This window comes from Myotis brandtii, unplaced genomic scaffold (genome assembly GCF_000412655.1).
Source record: "Myotis brandtii unplaced genomic scaffold, ASM41265v1 scaffold1460, whole genome shotgun sequence".
Classification (NCBI taxonomy): domain Eukaryota; kingdom Metazoa; phylum Chordata; class Mammalia; order Chiroptera; family Vespertilionidae; genus Myotis; species Myotis brandtii.
In genome coordinates, this window is record NW_005355248.1 from 809,145 (window position 1) to 823,999 (window position 14,855).

Genomic DNA, 14,855 nt, shown 5'->3' on the forward strand with positions numbered 1-14,855 from the left:
CTGTCTCCGGGCAGAGACCGGGAGGCGAGGGCAGAAGGACAAATAGAAAACTCAGGTCATACGGAAAAATCAACAAAGGTTTGTTTCATTCTAGTGAGACGTTTGCAAATATGCTAAGCATGCTGTCTAATTGTTAACACCAGCCTCCCTCACGCTGTGCTACGTACAAGGAAGCACTTCTCTGACCAGCTGTCTGCCAACCGGGAGGCCCGCAGGGCCGGCTCAGAGGCCGGAGGGGAGCAGGGGCTCCGGGCAGGCTCGGCGCAGCCCCTCGTGGCTCCGTGCCTCTCTGCATGTTTGGATATGTGTGTAACTGCTGTGATCATGATTATAACTCAGGTCCCATAAATTACTAACGTTTCTCCCCATTGAAATAACTGTGTGCCCCGCTCCTGACCTCCAGACACATGTAGAACGAGCTCACACCATCTCCCTCCGTGGGGGTGAGTCTGAGATCGGGTGCAGGCGTGAGTCTCACACTGAACTTCAGCCCCTTTGAAGGCTCTTCCCACTGCGCGTTCACCCACATGTCCCCAGTGACCAGGTTCCCTCTTCCTGGGAAGCAGCGGTGGGCGTGGCGGCGTTGCCAGGACCGGGGAGGCGGCTGGGAGAGAAGCAGCAGGCACCTGGGCTTCCTCTAGCAGCCGCCCGCGGTAAGTAAGAGAAATGAGACCACTGGTCCCCTCGAACTTGAGTGCAGGAGACGTTTTTAGGAAAACCCAACCATCACAGATTCTTTCCCTTCATCACTCCCCGGCTCACCTCACCACTAACTCACACACCTGTGTACTTTAGCGAGGCCGGGCAGAGACCCAGACAGAAACCAAAAACCACACTCCAGTTTGGAGTTACCGAACAGGTAACTGCGTGTTCTTGATACATGTGCACACGGAGATAATGTGTTGTTTCTGTGGCCCTAAAGCAATGTGGTCCCTAAAAAGATCCCGAGCCCGGCTGGTGTGGCTCAGTGGTTGAGCATCGACCTGTGAACCAGGAGGTCACAGTTCCATTCCCCGTCAGGGCACATGCACAAGTGGTGGGCTTGATCCCCAGTGTGGGGCATGCAGGAGGCAGCCAATCCATGATTCTCCCTCATCATTGATGTTTCTATCTCTCTCTCCCCCTCCCTATGTCTGAAATCAATAAAAATATTTTTAAAAAAATGATCCCAAGAGGAAGACAGGGATATTCCCAGCAGGATCAGCCTAAGGCCAGGAGTTACTTTAGCTCCACAAAAAAGGGGGGGGGGAGAGGGACGATTTTGGGGCACTTCCTTTGAAACTCTACCTTTTCTTTGGCTCTTTTTGAAATACACATATTTTCTTTGAGAAAGTCACCCTATCAATTTGAATCACTCACTACATCCTTAGCACAGACTCTTCTTAGAGAAAGAGAAGTGAGCGGGCGGGTGAAGGTCACTCAGCACGGGCCTCTTCGGGAGGCCAGGGTCAGAGGCCCTGGGCCAAGGCGGGCAGCCAGGTGGCCCTGGGAAGGGATTGCAGTTTGAGGGCTCAGTAAAGTTTAAGGAAAATGAGGGCCCCACATAAACCCTACCTTGGGGTTTGGCCCTGACCCAGCCCCGACTCTCCCCACCCTCTCCCTCCAGCGCCCTGGCCCTCCAGCCCCTCTCCCCTCCCTCCCTGGCTCCTGCTTCGTCCTGAGCTGTGCCTGCTCAGGGACAGCCCCTGCAGGGACAGCTCTATGGGTTCACCAGCTTTGGTGCACACGGCGGTCCCCACAGACTGGCTCTCCCCAGAGGTGTGAGTGGAAGAAAGCACAGCACAGCACGGTACAAAACGTAAATCCGTTTGGAACAAGCCACTTGCCTGCAGCCCAGGAGAAAACCACCTCTTGTGAGGGAGGAGGGAGGAGGAAGGAGCGGGATGATGGGGCAGAAAATCAGACCTGGAGCTGGGCCCGACCTGGACTGAGCGGGCGCAGCGGCCCTGCTCGCGCACAACAGCTTCCCCGAGGCTCAGCCGAGCTCTGACGCCTCAGGAGCTCTCAGTCCAGTTTCTCTGTCTTTATCTGATGCCGCCTTAGGATCAGCGTGTGCCCCTCTGCCCACAGCAGGCTTGCACTGAGCTCTAAGCCGGCCTCCCGGGCTGCGGCCCGGAGCGGGAGGCTCGGCTCACTCACTTCCCCCCACACTCAGGTCTCAGCCGGGCACTCATGGTGGCCTCTGGCTTAGGATTTCAGGTCTGCCTCTAAATGTCTTGGCCCTGGCAGCAGTGACTCCTCGGCCTGAGTCAGTCAGTCCCACTTCTGCAGACTGAGACCTGAGTCACTAAGTGGTTTGGGATCTGCTATTGGAATGGGAACCCCATGAATGAGAATAGATCCTAATCCCTCTCCGAAGCAACACCCGATACGGAGTCGAGTCCGCACTTTTTCTGTAAAAGACCACAAGCAGATCTGTGAGGGTTCCAGCCACCTGGCCTCTGTTGCAAGACTCCACCCTGTCCTGGTGGCGGGGAAGCAGCCACAGCTGGGCCGAGGCTGAGTGGCTGTGCCCCTCAACCTTTCCCTCGGTGCAAGCGCAGGCAGGAGGGCTGCTCATCCCTGATCCACATGACCCTTTAAACAGTGGTTCTCAACCTTCTGGCCCTTTAAATACAGTTCCTCATGTTGTGACCCAACCATAAAATTATTTTGGTTGCTACTTCATAACTGTAATGTTGCTACTGTTATGAATCATAATGTAAATATCTGATATGCAGGATGGTCTTAGGCGACCCCTGTGAAAGGGTCGTTCAACCGCCAAAGGGGTCGCGACCCACAGATTGAGAACCGCTGCTTTAAAACATCGCTTTCTTCTATGTTCATGTGTTCCCTACGACCGCTATCTGAGAGTTACCAAGGCTCCTACATTTACATAAACTGCACTCATGTACTTTCCAATAATTTAAAATCATAACCTTACAGATAAAAAGCACAATAAGTTCCCTCTGGCTCCATTCCAGCTCCTTCCCTGAACATGTGAGCACATTTCACGCAGTTGTGCTGCAGTTTCCCTGTGTAGCACCCAGCACCCTTTTCCAGCACCGTAGCGACATATCGGTCTATTCTGCTTACTTATTTTTAAAGCTCATGCCATAAGTACTGTATCTCATTACACTTATAAAGCTGGCCTGCGAAAAGTTCTCCTATTGTTAAATATTTGGATGTTTCCATGAACCGGATAAATAAGGCTGCTATAAAAATCTTTGTGCAAGTGACATACAAGAAACTTCATATCCAAATGTAAATAAAAGCCACATTACTGCAGCTGGCTCTACTAATTATTAGGCTTGAAACATGGTCACATGCCCTAGCCAGTGGCTCAGTGGTTAGAGTGTTAGCCCATGGACGGAAGGATCTTGGGTTTGATTCCTGGTCAAGGGGGTGTACCTGGATTGCAGGTTTGATGTCTCACACTGATGTTTCTCTCTTTCTCTCTCGCACCCTATTTCCCTCCCTCTCTTCCTCTCTTTCCAAAAATCAATGGAAAAAATATTCTTGGGTGAGGATTAACAAAACAACAACAACACAGCCAGATCTTTTTTTTTTAAGCAACCAGAATGCAAATTCATTGACTTCCCCATTCTGTTGAATAATCTATCAGAAACAACATGTTCTAAGAGACGTGACCTGATCTTAAATGTTTCTTAGAAGTCTGTAGTCGTCTACAGACATCACATGTTCCTTCTCAGATTCGATGATGCATCTCATCACCATACAAGCTCACCTGCGCCCACGGCTTAGGAATTTCAAACTGCATTCAGATACTTTAGTATTCTAAATAAGACCGTTTCATTTCCACGTCAACTGTGGAAAGGAGTTTTGTAAACAAGACTCCATAAGCACAAGCACAGGTAGAAAAATGTTGGTTCTGACGACGTAAACATTAAAGATCTCTCTCAGGCACGGGCACAGCAGGCAGTGGTGACGGATGTGTACCATACTAAGACAAGGTTTATTTTTTTAAATGTATTTTTACTAGAGGCCTGGTGCACAAATTCGTGCACAATCGGCCAGACCACAGCAGCAAGCTAGCCGACCAGAGCATCTGCCCCCTGGTGGTCAGTGCACATCATAGCGAGTGATTTGAGCGGCCTTAGCATATCATTAGCATATTATACTTTGATTGGTTGAATGGACAACCGGACACTTAGCATATTAGGCTTTTATTATATAGGATTGATTTCAGAGAAGAAGGGAGAGGGAGAGCGAGCTAGAAACATCAATGATGAGAGAGAATCATTGACCGGTTGCCTCCTACACGCCCCCTACTGGGGATCGAACCCGCAACCCGGGCATGTGCCCTTGACTGGAATTGACCCCAGGACCCTTCAGTCTTCAGGCCCACGCTCTATCCACTGAAACAAACCGGTTAAGGCTAAAACAAGGTTTCTTCAAAGTTTAAAATCAATGGGCATTTTTCCTTTTTATTGAGCTTATTAGGATGACACTGGTTAACAAAATTATACAGGTTTCATGTACACAATTCCACAGCACATCATCTGTGCACTATATTGTGTGCTCACCACCCCAAGTCAAGTCTCCGTCCATCACCATTTATCCCCTCCACCTTCCTCCCTCACCTTCCTCCAGCCCTCCTCCTCTCAGCAATCACCACACTGTTGTCTGTGTCATGAATTTTTTCTCTGTTTTTTTTTTTGGGGGGGGGGCTCAATCCCTCCACCCACTCCCGCCAAAGTCCCCCACTCCCGACAGTTGTCAGCCTTCTCTCTGTCTATGAGTCTGTCACTATTTTGTTAGTTCATTCTGTTCCTTAGATTCCACATATGAGTGAGATCATGTGATACTTATCTTTCTCTGACTGGCTTATTTTGCTTAGCATAACACTCTCCAGGTCCACATTAGACTATAACATGAATGCCTATAAATCATTGAAAAAGTAGGAAAATGGGTCACGGATATGCACAGTCAATGCCCAAAATGAGAAACCTCAATGCCGAAAGTTAGAGATTCTCAACCTCACCCATACCTATAAGAGACATAAAAAGTTAAACAACAGCTTTATGCCACGTAATAGCCACCAGTTGTAAGCCCTTCAAAATGAGAAGACTCCCATGTTTTCAACAACTTGTGGGAGACAGGAATCCACATGCGCAGCTGGTGGGAGAGGGGCCTGGCCCAGGCGTGGGGGATGCGTGTCCGTGTACCCGACAGGGAATATAGGCCCGGGGACTCTCACCCGGGCTGAATGAGCAGCTTCTGAACAACAGGAAAGAGAAAGAGGCTGAGTAGAGAAGGCTGGGAAACAGTGGGAGCCCCCGAGGGGCTGCGAGAGCCCTCTCACCTGAGGGGCAGTGAGCTTCCGTCCCTCCACCTCCACGGGGCCGGCAGGGCTCGCTCCAGGCACCCTGGCCCAGCTGCAAGGTTGCCACAGCGAGTTCCGGACATGGCACATTACCTGAGCCCACCTCAGCTCCTAGCAAAGGGGCCACTATGGAAAACAGTATGGATTTCCTCAAAAAATTAAAAGTAGAGCTGCCATACAATCTAGCAATTCCACTTCTGGGGATCTATCCAAAGAAAACAAACACACTAATTTGAAAAGATACATGTACCCTCAGATCACTGCAGCATTACCAGGAACAGCCAAGATATGGAAGCAACGTAGACAACCATCAACAGATGAATGGACGAAGACCATATGGTGTATATACGGACTATTACTCAGAAATAAAAAAGAAATCTTGCCATTCACAACAACATGAAGGCATTATGCCACGTGAAATAAGTCAGACAAAGACAAAAACTATATGATTTCACTCATATGTGAGATTAAAAGCAACAACAACATACAACAAATGGATAAACAAAACAAAAATAAATGGTTGCCAAAGGGGAGGAGAGGTGGGGATGGGAATTTAAAAAAAAAATAAAGAAAATGGGGGGTGAAGGGGAAAACTGAAATGTAACAAGAAAGGGACCTGTGGGGACGAACATAACAGTGTGCCGTACATTGAAGGGGGTGTTTGATTCAATCCAAACTTTGCACTTAAATTGCAAGAAGTTAAAACAAAGCATACACAGTATGGAACAGGGAGTTCCCGGAGGCACACCAGGCCCGGAGATGCGTTCCCAAGCGCAGGGTAACTCAGGAGCCCACAGGACAGGAAAAGCAGATGGAGGCTGTTCTTAAATTCATGAACTGCGGTTCTCCAGTCTGTGCTCCACCTCTCCGCGTTCCTTTCCCTTCTGCACTGTGCGTGGTGATGCGCCAACTGGGGAGGGAGTCATGACAAAGCTTCCTCCCGGAGCGTATCCTGGAAACGCGCGATTGTGTTCTCGCCTGAGCCGCATTTTCCATGTTTCTCATCCACATCCTGGCGGTAGCAAATGTCTCTACCATGGCCGCCGTCCAGGCGATCTGAAGCAGAGCTTTGCTCCGGGCCATCTTCCAGAAGACTCATTTGGATTCCACAGCTGAAGAGCCCCAAACTTTAAGGAGGACCCAGAGACCACGCGTCTTGAAGCCTTTGCAAGTGGAAGAGGGGAAGGGGCTGGGAGCCCTCAGCTGCCTCCAGGCTGTGTGCTGGCTGTGCTTTGCCTCTGGTTCCTGTTACAGGACGCCCAGGGGTTTCTGAGGATTTCAGGAGCAAGAAGTGAAGCATTGTGGGATAGGTATGTTTGTGTTTCAGACCCAAACTGGATATGAAGATTAGTTGAGTCGCATTTTCCTCATGAGTACTGTGTTCATGAAAGGACTGACAGGTGTATCTTTTCAGGGTGGGAGAACCACCATGCATGGACAAAGCCAGTGGGTTTCTTCATAAGGTGGTAAGGGGCCTTCTAGTCTCACTTAACAGAAATCCAAGCGTTCTTCTGGATGGTAAGTCTACCATGTTCGTATCTATGGTGTTGTAAGCTATCTATCTATATAAAAGCCTAAGCTACTGGAACGACCAGAACCACCAGTCGCTGTGACACGCACTGACCACCAGGGGGCAGACATTCAATGCAGGAGCTGCCCCCTGGTGGTCAATGCGCTCCCACAGCCAACCTCCCCCCAGCCAGCCCCGATCACCAGCCAGGCCTAGGGACCCCACCCATGCACGAATTCGTGCACCAGGCCTCCAGTATAAATATATTTATATTGGGTATAAATTCCACTTAATTCTGCCCTTTCCCAGGGGGCCAAGGGCCGGCTCCCTCCTTGGGGCCGGCGGCCAACCTCCCATGGTCCCTACCATGTCCCTTCCCCTGGCTGGCAGGCCCTGATCAGTCTGCCATGTGGCAGGTAGCGAGGGCCGGAGGAGGGGAGAAGGTGGCCAGCCTCCCGCGGTCCCTCCCCCTGGCCAGCAGGTCCTGTCCCTGCCCCCCGGCCAGCAGGCCCAAATGGTGGCACGGTGGCGAGGGGAGGAGCGGGGGAGGCAGGGAACCATGGGGTGGTGGAGTGGCAATGGTGGCGATGGTTGTATTGGCGTCTGGTGTCTGTTCCTTCTGCACCTGGCCCGGCAATCGTCACCTCCTCTCCCAACCCTGCCCTGATCACCGGCCAGGCCTAGGGACCCCACCTATGCATGAATTTAATGCACCAAGCCTCTAGTTTGCAAATAAAATCTCTTAATTTTAACAAAACTGCTAAGTAGCATTCCTAGTTTGCAAGTAAAGAATGGTTTCAGGGAGGTGTCTGCCTTGCCCAGGGTGACAGCTAGAATACAGCCGACCGAGCCAGGCCCACATGGGTCCACGTGCTCAGCCTTCCACCATTTCAGTGTTGGGATATGAGCTTCTGTGAAGATACAGATGTATTTCAAGCAGCAGATGGGAAACTGAGTCATTCCCACGACCTCAGTAGTATTGATTGATCAAAATTAGGCAGATGTGGCCTCAAAAAAAGAGCCTCGAAGGAACAAAGCACAGGAACATTGTAAAGCTCCCGCCCATGGACCACTCAGCACGTAAGGAGGACAGAATAGTGCCCAGCGCACAGGAGAGGCCCGGTCAGTACAAACTCCTCCCCTTTCTTCCTGTCTTGCATGAGGTGCACAGTGGAATGTGGGGGACAGAAAGCTGGACACCAGAGACCAGGATTCTAGGAGAGGAGGTCAAAGGCACTCCGCAGGAGTGACATGGCAGTCTCCAAGGGAAACGTGGCCTATTTTTCCAAGCGCTGCAAAGGTCAGGCCTCTCTGCTCACACAGGGCGGTTCTCTGTGCCATCTTCCAGCCGAGGCTGACAGTCCTGAAGCATCCTGAAGGTTCTGATTCCTTCTCATCACCTCTAAGTCCACCCAAGGATTGATTCTGCTGAGAAGGAGCCTATACTTTGTCGTTGTTATGTCTCAGGAATAGTGGTGGTGATGGTGGTGAAGGCGGTGATAATGGTGGAAGTGGTAGAAGTTGTGGTGGTGTTGGTGGTGATGATGATAGTAGTGGTAGTGATGGTGGTGAAGGTGGTAATGGTGGTGATAGTGGTGGTGGTAGTAATGGTAATGGTGATGGGGATGATGGTGATGGTGGTGACAATGGTGGTGGTGGTGGGGTGAAGGTAGTGATGATGGTGGTAGTGGTGGTTGTGGTGGTTGTGGTGGTGATGATGGTAGTGGTGGTGATGATGGGATGATAATGGTGATTGTGGTGGTGGTGGTTGTGACAATGGTGGTGGGGGGGTGAAGGTGGTGATAATGGTGGTAGTGATGATGGTGGAGGTGGTGATGGTAGTGGTGGAGGTGATGATGGTGGTGTTGGTGGTGATGGTGGTGGTGATGGTGGTGGTGATGATGCTGAAGCATCTGAAGGTTCTGATTCCTTCTCATCACCTCTAAGTCCACCCAAGGATTGATTCTGCTGAGAAGGAGCCTATACTTTGTCATTGTTATGTGTCAGGAATAGTGGTGGTGATGGTGGTGAAGGTGGTGATAATGGTGGTGTTGGTGGTGATGATAGTAGTGGTAGTGATGGTGGTGAAGGTGGTAATGGTGGTGATAGTGGTGGTGGTAGTAATGGTAATGGTGATGGTGATGATGGTGATGGTGGTGACAATGGTGGTGGTGGTGGGGTGAAGGTAGTGATGATGGTGGTAGTGGTGGTTGTGGTGGTTGTGGTGGTGATGATGGTAGTGGTGGTGATGATGGGATGATAATGGTGATTGTGGTGGTGGTGGTTGTGACAATGGTGGTGGGGGGGTGAAGGTGGTGATAATGGTGGTAGTGATGATGGTGGAGGTGGTGATGGTAGTGGTGGAGGTGATGATGGTGGTGTTGGTGGTGATGGTGGTGGTGATGGTGGTGGTGGTGTTGGTGATAGTGGTGGTGGTGGAGGTGTTGGTGTTGGTGATGGTGGTGATGGTGGAGGTGGTGGAGGTGGTGATGGTGGTGGTGATTGTGGTAGTGATGATGGTGGTATTATTATTTTCCCTTTTGGAGAAGTATCTTTTCTTGTATATTGTATGTTCCACAACATTAAGCATAGTGGTTTGCAAATAATAGGTTCTCAATATAATGTTTGAAGGGATGACTGATTTTTTAAACATTGAGGTAATAAAGAGGTAGGAACCGCTGCGATACTTTTCAAATTCTATGTAGGTGTGCAATCACTGCCCCTGGGGAGGCAGCAGAGCTCACTGCTGACAAGCGGGGGCTCAGACATGGGGGCTCAGACAGTGCACTCCATTTCCCTGAGCCTCGATCCTTCTCTTTAAAGTTGGAGTGATAATAACGATAGTGCCCCCTGCAGAAGACTGGGTGAGGATCCGCGAAGACAGACCATAGCGTATGCTTGTGCTTTCCTGGCGCTTGGGAAGCATCTTGGCAAATATCTATTCTTCTTCTATGATATTCTGTCCTCCTACTCATGTGGCAGAATTTACTGTTCCTTTGGCATAAAACTGTTCATATTATCATGAAAATGTTCTTATTATTTAACAATTATCTCATGTTTCTCCATTAGACCTTATTATATCTCATGTATCTGTATCTATATCTATATCTATATCTAAATCCAAATCTAAATCATCTATATCTCCATACCTATAAAACAACTACTAGCTCACAGGTGCTCAATATTCACAAACCCCTAAACCAACCCAAAATAAATAGTCAAGTTTTTTATTAGCTCAACAAGAGGTTGAGTTGGTCCATAAAGTGGCCAGAAAACTGGTGGTGGTGGTGGTGGTGGTTGTGATGGTGGTGATGGTGGTGGTGGTGATGGTGGTAGTAGTGATGGTAATGGTGGTAGGGATGATAGTGGTAGTAGTGATGGTAATGGTGGTAGTGATGATAGTGGTGGTGATGGTGATGGTGATGGTGATGGTGATGGTGATGGTGATGGTGGTAGAGGTGGTGATGATGGTGGAGGTGGTGGTGATGGTGGTGTTGGTGGTAGAGATGGTGATGGTGGTGGAGGTGGTGATGGTGGTGTTGGTGGTGATGGTGGAGGTGGTGATGGTGGTGGAGGTGGTGGTGGTGGTGGTGGTGGGGTGAAGGTAGTGATGATGGTGGTAGTGGTGGTTGTGGTGGTTGTGGTGGTGATGATGGTAGTGGTGGTGATGATGGGATGATAATGGTGATTGTGGTGGTGGTGGTTGTGACAATGGTGGTGGGGGGGTGAAGGTGGTGATAATGGTGGTAGTGATGATGGTGGAGGTGGTGATGGTAGTGGTGGAGGTGATGATGGTGGTGTTGGTGGTGATGGTGGTGGTGATGGTGGTGGTGGTGTTGGTGATAGTGGTGGTGGTGGAGGTGTTGGTGTTGGTGATGGTGGTGATGGTGGAGGTGGTGGAGGTGGTGATGGTGGTGGTGATTGTGGTAGTGATGATGGTGGTATTATTATTTTCCCTTTTGGAGAAGTATCTTTTCTTGTATATTGTATGTTCCACAACATTAAGCATAGTGGTTTGCAAATAATAGGTTCTCAATATAATTTTTGAAGGGATGGCTGATTTTTTAAACACTATGAAGTAATAAAGAGGTAGGAACCGCTGCGATACTTTTCAAATTCTATGTAGGTGTGCAATCACTGCCCCTGGGGAGGCAGCAGAGCTCACTGCTGACAAGCGGGGGCTCAGACATGGGGGCTCAGACAGTGCACTCCATTTCCCTGAGCCTCGATCCTTCTCTTTAAAGTTGGAGTGATAATAACGATAGTGCCCCCTGCAGAAGACTGGGTGAGGCTCTGCGAAGACAGACCATAGCGTATGCTTGTGCTTTCCTGGCGCTTGGGAAGCGTCTTGGCAAATATCTATTCTTCTTCTATGATGTTCCGTCCTCCCACTCATGTGGCAGAATTTACTGTTCCTTTGGCATAAAACTGTTCATATTATCATGAAAATGTTCTTATTATTTAACAATTATCTCATGTTTCTCCATTAGACCTTATTATATCTCATGTATCTGTATCTATATCTATATCTATATCTAAATCCAAATCTAAATCATCTATATCTCCATACCTATAAAACAACTACTAGCTCACAGGTGCTCAATATTCACAAACCCCTAAACCAACCCAAAATAAATAGTCAAGTTTTTTATTAGCTCAACAAGAGGTTGAGTTGGTCCATAAAGTGGCCAGAAAACTGGGCTTAGGTGTGACCTGATGCATTTGGGATAATTGGCAGCATCCCACACTCACCGTGGGTTTAATGAGACACAGGACAGCTTAGCAAAGTCCTCGGTGTATGGTACAAAAAGGGAAGATGAGAAAATGAATCGGTGAATGCTTGCCAAGGACACTAGGCTCTGGAGGTTAAAAAAAAAAAAAAAAAAAAAAACCATAATAACATAATGGCTGTGGGTGATTGGGTGGCCAGAATCTTTCTCCTTAGTCATTGAGGGAACTCAATATTTTACAGTAATCGGGCACAATATTTTATAAAGCTTTTTAAAGAATGGGTGAGACATGCAGAGGACTCAGATGACTCTCATTCTATAGAGGGGGAAACTGAGGCATGGCAAGGCCATAAAATTCCTCATAAGCCACATACCAATGTGGTGGGCATGATAAAAAATAGCTCCAGATTATCAAGAATCTACCATTTCCTCCCACTGTCAGGCCTGTTATCAACATCGCTAATCCTCACATTTACCCTGGGAGGTAAATATTAGCAAACTAAGGTTCAGAGAGGTTAAGCAACTTGTCTAAGGTCACACAATGATTAAGCAACAGCATTTGGGACCAGCCTGTCTGATCCCAGAGTCCAAGCCCTGACCTTCTGATCCATGGCCCAGAAGACCCCCTGGGAGTGGGGAAAGGACACTGGCTTCTGAAAGATGTGAGTCAAGTTTTCAGATTTCAGAGACCAGTGCTCAGCACAGGGCTGAAGGGGCCTCTGGCCTCGGTGAACGCTGCTACAAAGGCAGGTGTTGCTACTTTAAGGAAGATGATTAAGCTGCAGTGGGAAGCGGGTGCTGAGGGGAGAGCTTAGGGGTCCTGCTCTGACTCGGGAATGAACCGTGAGAGGGTCCATCCTAAGGGGCCTCTCTTAGGATGTGGGTGGTGCGACCTTCCAAGGGAGCGTCGTGCAGAGGGGAGCAGGAGGGGGAGGCTGGAGCACCCTGTTCCCAGCCGGACCAGGAGGCTATGTCCCAGCCGGACACGCTCAGGTGAGCCTTGGGTGAGGTCCCCTCACCTGGCCCGCCACAGCTCCCCGGTCAGGAAACCCGGATTTTCTATCAGTCACAGCAGCAGGATGGAGGTTCACTGAGCATGTCTGGTTAACATGTTAAGCAAGGAGCAGTAGTTTTGACCTTGCGGCTCTGGAATGGCTGGGACGCAGACAGCCAAGCTGCTTCTCCGGGGAGGCTGACTGACCCAGGGCGGCCCAGGCTGGTTTAGCATCACCAGCGCCAGCCGGGCCTTGCCGTTACGGTATTGCCTTTCGGGAAGGAACAGGGTCATGGCTCTGGCTGGCCGGCTGGGGCAAGGCGGTTTCCACCAGGCAGCTTAGAAGGAGGAGGCAGTGAGTACAGGACCTGCTGGAGGGGAGACCCGCCCCGGGAGCAGCACCGGCAGCCCCGCTCTGCCTGGGGACCACAGCTTGCAGGGGGGCTCGCAGGCCCCCAGGTACCGGGCGAGGGTACGAGAGCAGGTGCATGCCTCTCATGGCCTCCTGAGGCCTCAGACTTTCCATAGGTCACCCTGCCTTTGAGCAGGGCACCCACCCCTGCCGGACAGGTCACCTCTGTGTTTCTGCCGGGTGAGCAGCGGCCCTCGAGGGCAGCTTCAGAAGACGGAGAGATTACAATTTCAAACTGAATGGAGCCCAAGGGCCCCAGGGCCCCAGCATTTATTATTCCTCGAGAGCCTTGAGTTCTCCTGTAATTTGCAATTAATGTTGCCAGTGACCTTGACTGAGTGAGCCTGACTGAGTGAGCCTGACTGAGTGAGCCCAGGAGCCTGACTTTGAGATGCCCACTGGAGACCAGGAACCAGCTCTACTGCTTAGCTCACCGGACCCCTGATGCCAACAGCCCGGCTGTAGTTGGCAATCACGTTCCCGTAGCCCCGATGCCGAGGAACAAATGCACTTTCCCTTATGCCTGGCCCTCATTAGATGCTTCACAAATGTCACCACCAGCCCCCACCCCACCCACCGGACCGCTGGCAGCCTGCTCTCATCTCGGAGTCTGTCACTATTTTGCTTGTTAGTTCATTTTGTTCCTTAGCTTCCACATGAGTGAGATCATACGGTACTTGTCTTTCTCTGACTGGCTCATTTCACTTAGCATAGTGCCCCCCAGGCCATCCATGCTGTGGCAAAGGGTCAGAGGTCCTTCTTTTTTACCCCCCAAGCTGGGGGTGGGGGAGGAGTGGAGGAGGGACTGATTAAAAGAGAAAAGAAGAAAAACCTCCCGGACATGGACAACAGTGTGGTGACTGCCGAGGTGGGGAGGAGGGAGGTGGATAATTTTGTTAACCACTGTCACCCCAATAAAATGAATAAAAATGGAAAAAGTGCCCCCAGTGTAACGAGTGGTGGAAAAGTGACATTACCAACGTGGTCCTTGGGGTGAGAGTTTGGGGAATGGCCTTCGGCATCCAGACAGGTGGCCGCTCTGTGGCGCGGCAAAGGCACCGCTGTTGGGGTGTCCGCATCAGAAATGCTCTAAAGAGAAGGACTTTTAACTTTGCTGTCATATGGCTCAGGGTGTTGGGGATAATTTCATTTGTTCCACAAGCATTGTCCCTGCCTCCCATGTGCAAAGTTTTCAAAATAAAGTAACTGCCACCCTGAGAGGAGAGGCGCAGCAGGGCTTCCTCACCGATTGGAATGATTGGGGTTGGGGGGGGAGGAGTTTGCCCTGGACGTTCTCTGGGGTTCTCTCCGCATTCTCCCTGCCCCCTCTCCTTCCTCCACACCCCACTTCAGCACGGGTCCTTGGTCTCCATGTTCCTGACGTGAATCAGCTCTTACCTGCCCTGGCCCATCATCTTTGGTTTCCTCAACTCCCAGCATTTGCAACACACCCCCAGGTGATGCTGATGCTGATGCTTCAGGTCCTAGAAGCACTTTGAAAACAACTGATTAAACCTTAGTTCTTAAAGGCCCAGGGCCTCTCGAGCAACCTGCCAACAACAGCAGAAATCCACACTGCGAATTAGTTACGCGCGTGTGTTAATATAGATCTCTTATACATAGTTTATTGGGCAATTGTTTCTAAATTGTTATAACGTGATGGCAGTTTTAATGACATGATGAGAGAAATCGCAGAATAGGAATCTGAAGAGCTGGGCTCATACCCTTCCAGCTCTAAGAATTTGAGCCAAAAAAGTCACATCCCAGTAAAGCGCCACTGATGTACATTACAAGGGTGTGAGAAAGAGACTATGGCGAGCCAGTTGAAAACGCAGAGTAAATTGTGACTGTGTCCGCTTGGGGAGCCATGCTCTGTGGGGCCT

General features: G+C 50.0%; 1 protein-coding gene across 1 annotated transcript in view; it reads left to right on the plus strand.

The window, feature by feature from the left end:
• The first annotated feature begins 6,662 nt into the window (after positions 1–6,662).
• The window catches only part of DPT (dermatopontin), a 53,743-nt gene continuing 45,550 nt past the window's right edge, over positions 6,663–14,855 (plus strand). The window contains exon 1 of the mRNA XM_005861227.2: positions 6,663–6,844. The gene's annotated coding sequence lies outside the window, so the exon portion shown is untranslated. The remainder of the gene's footprint in view (positions 6,845–14,855) is intronic.